Genomic DNA, 3784 nt, shown 5'->3' with positions numbered 1-3784 from the left:
TGCAAAAGAGTAAGAATGTATTCCAGTTGGTGTACCTTTGCCCTGGTTCAAATATGATGTAGAACTCAGCTATTTTGTTCCAATGTTTCCTCAGTATTGGGTAGCATTTATTCTGAAGCCATCAAGAGTTTGATGTAGCAATTTTCGATCCTGTTTGTGGATGATACTTCGAGTGCTCAGCTCGAGGCATGCTTGATTATGTTATTTTTTGTACTCTATCTCTTGAGTTGATCCTTGTGCTAAGTTTTGGCAGCATATGCATCATTAACATGCATCAAAAACAATCATGCATTCATATTTGCTATCATGAAGTTTACTGTCAATCAGATTTCTCTTTCATTTAGAGTGTCTTTAGGCAGAAAATACTCACTTTCCTTGAAATCACCACTGAATTTATTTCTATGTGGATAATATGTTTCAGTTATTCTGTTCAGATGCTTACGAACAGAAATCTAGTGAGTTATTCTCTCACTTGATCTGGTCTTATTTGGCAGTTTCTTTCCATTTGGCCATGGATTAAATTTTGGTCGCTGGATGATGAATGTTGAGATTGTGCATTTATGTTTGCACCCTCAACCTTTGATAAGAAAAGGAAAGTATTATTGATTGCTCTCCACCATCAGTGGTACGTCGGTGCATCTCTCCTCACCTTTAGTGGAACGTTGGTGTATCTTGTTATATCTTCATCGTCAGTGGTACGTCGATGTATTTCTCTTTCATACCTTCAGTGGAACGTTGGTATATGTTATCGTCAATGGCACGGCGGTACATCTCTTTTCTACCTCCAGTGGAACGTTGGTAGCTCACCTTCAGTCGAACGTTGGTGTATCTTGTTATCTTCATCGTCAGTGGTACGTCGATGTATTTCTCTTTCATACCTTCAGTGGAACGTTGGTATATGTTATCGTCAATGGCACGGCGGTACATCTCTTTTCTACCTCCAGTGGAATGTTGGTAGCTCACCTTCAGTGGAACGTTGGTGTATCTTATTATTTTCATCGTCAATGGCACGTCGATGTATATCATTTTATATCGTCAATGGTACGACGGTACATCTCTTTTCTACCTCCAGTGGAACGTTGGTAGCTCACCTTCAGTGGAACGTTGGTGTATCTTATTATTTTCATCGTCAATGGCACGTCGATGTATATCTTTTTATATCATCAGTGGAACGATGGTATATTTTATCGTCAATGGCACAGAGATATATCTCTTTTCTACCTTAAGTGGAACGTTGGTGTATCTTATTATTTTCATCGTCAATGTCACGTCGATGCATTTCTATTCATATCATCAGTGGAACGATGGTGTGTTATGAAAGATTGGTATTCTGATTCCCCAGTGAAAGAGGATGCATATTTTCTCATCCCTAGTGAAAGAGGATGCCCCCCTTTTTTTCTCTCATCCCCAGTGAAAGGTGATGCTTTAACCTCTCTGGTGCGAAATGTTTTCCCCAGTGAAGTTTCGTTTCCCAGCAAAGTCTCGCTTCTCCAACGAAGTTTTTTTTCCCCAATGGAGTTCTTTTTCTCAACAGTGGTGTTTTATTTCATCATCATATGCATCCGTTAAACATTTCATTGCATCTTAGGTTCAAAAATTGTGTGTTTTATATATTTAAGTCTCTTCAATCTCGTCAAAACGAAGATTTACAATCATCGTATCTCCGGATCGAAGAAACTTAAATAGGGGCATCTGCCATACCCCAATTTTTGACCCTAAGATCATACATCCTTTGCATTTTAATCACTAATCAAGAGCACCATTGTGAAGCTCTATCTCTTGATACTTTGATTATCTCTGAGGGGAATTATCGAGCATTTCTAGCTTTTTATTTGTTTAATACTAACCACAATCCAAAAATATGTATTTTTTCTATTTTGTTTATATTTTACAGGTAAAAGATCGGACAAAAATCAAAACAGTGCAAGAAGAAAATTTTTGAAAATTTGAAGGTGGAAATCGATTCACCCATATGGGAAATTGATTTCCTGTGCGCAAAATTCAAAAAAATAAAGAGGGAAACTTGACATCATTTTGGCACCTATTTTTCTTTGATCAATTTTGCCATTTTATCAATTTTCCACCTCACCAAAATTAATTTCCTTCCTTAATCCCATTTTAACCTCATTTTACCATTTAAAAACCAATTAAGCACAAATTAATTACCAAATTCAAAAAGACCAAATTGCCACTACTCTTGCTCCCATCCTGTAAATAGAGTTCTCTACTCTCTCATTTCTCAAGCTTGGAGAGCCAAAAAAGTTCTTGCAAATTCATTTCTCACCCTTTCCAAAACCCTCACCCAAAGTTCATTCTCATAGAATTAGTGAGATTCACATTGAATCTTACTAGTTTTGAACTAAGCCTCCTACATTTCACTCTTTTCTTTGTTTGTTCATCTCCAATTTTGAAGGATCTACACACTTTGTGCTTATTCTTGAAGCCACTTTAACATTTGATTCACGAATTGGTAAATTCCTAAACTCTAAGATGTAGATATTTGTTGCTTGTGTTCAATGCATCTTTGATGCTATATTGGTCCTATTTGATGGTGAATTGGTGGAAAATTCGTGTTCCAATGGATATGTGATCATAAGGTGTTTGTATGTTTGTCTAAATCAAGTTTTATAGTTCAAAATGCTGTTTTTTTGAAAACTGTGCGCAGGAAATCGATTTCCTACAGAGGGAAATCGATTTCCACTATGTTTTTTGCGCCAGATTTGAATTCTACAGGCAGGAAATCGATTTCCTACAGAGGTAAATCGATTTCCAGTGAGGCAGAATGCTTGTTTTTGTGGTTTTTGACTTGTTTTTGGTTCTAACTCTTCTTCTACTTCATTCTTTTGATATTTTCTTTGAATCACAAGTTAGAGGCCTAATTTCTATCTAATTTCAATGGACTTAGGGCGTCGATAGGATGAGAATCCAAATTCGCAAAATTAAGTGATTGAAATTATGGATGAAAGGAGCTTTTAATATGGTTCCATCTTTTGCTTCTTTTTATTTTGATCGATGAAAGTCTTAATACCTTGAGAATTCTTATGGATTCTTGGTAAAGACTAGATCGCTCCCTATTTTTCTTTTCGTGCGGTATTGCTTTCGAAGAGTGATCTACATATCGCTTCTCTCGCATGCATTAGCACATAAAGTTTTGACTGACCTCGTTGTAGGGTGATTTCTACATAAATCACTTGGCGATCTGCTTAACATAGTGCAATATTTCGTGTCCCGAATCATAAAAAGATCAAATATGGAAGAGAATTGTACGCGGTTGATTTAAGACTTATGGAAATTTATCGTGTAGTCGCTATGATTTTATCAAGCTTCTGATAAATGTCCATTGAATTTAAATCCGAGAACATCCTTCACTCACCATCGATCTTTCTTACTAACTTTGATAACATACTTGACAAGTTTAAAGATGGTTATCTTTAACATCTAACAATTGACTTTAATTTCCACAATTTATTATGTTGCTCTTTATATTTTGTTTTATGTTTTACTTTATCATTTCATCATGTTTATGTTTCCGCCATTTTCTCTTTGTCCATTTGGATGTTTATATTCCGCTATTTTCTCTTTGTCCATTTGGACGTATTGTTTATGTTTCCGCTTTTTTCTTTTTGTCCACTTGGACCATACTTTACTTTTATGCTAAAACACTAATAATCAACAAAAATCTAAAAAACACATAAGGCTCTCTTTCGGACTATTGGTTATTATCCCGAGCATTTTGGAGATTCGGACTTATGGACTTAGTGCCTCTGGACCCTTATTCTGTTAT

This window comes from Vicia villosa, linkage group LG2, assembly GCF_029867415.1.
Source record: "Vicia villosa cultivar HV-30 ecotype Madison, WI linkage group LG2, Vvil1.0, whole genome shotgun sequence".
Lineage (NCBI taxonomy): Eukaryota > Viridiplantae > Streptophyta > Magnoliopsida > Fabales > Fabaceae > Vicia > Vicia villosa.
This window is presented reverse-complemented; position numbering follows the sequence as displayed.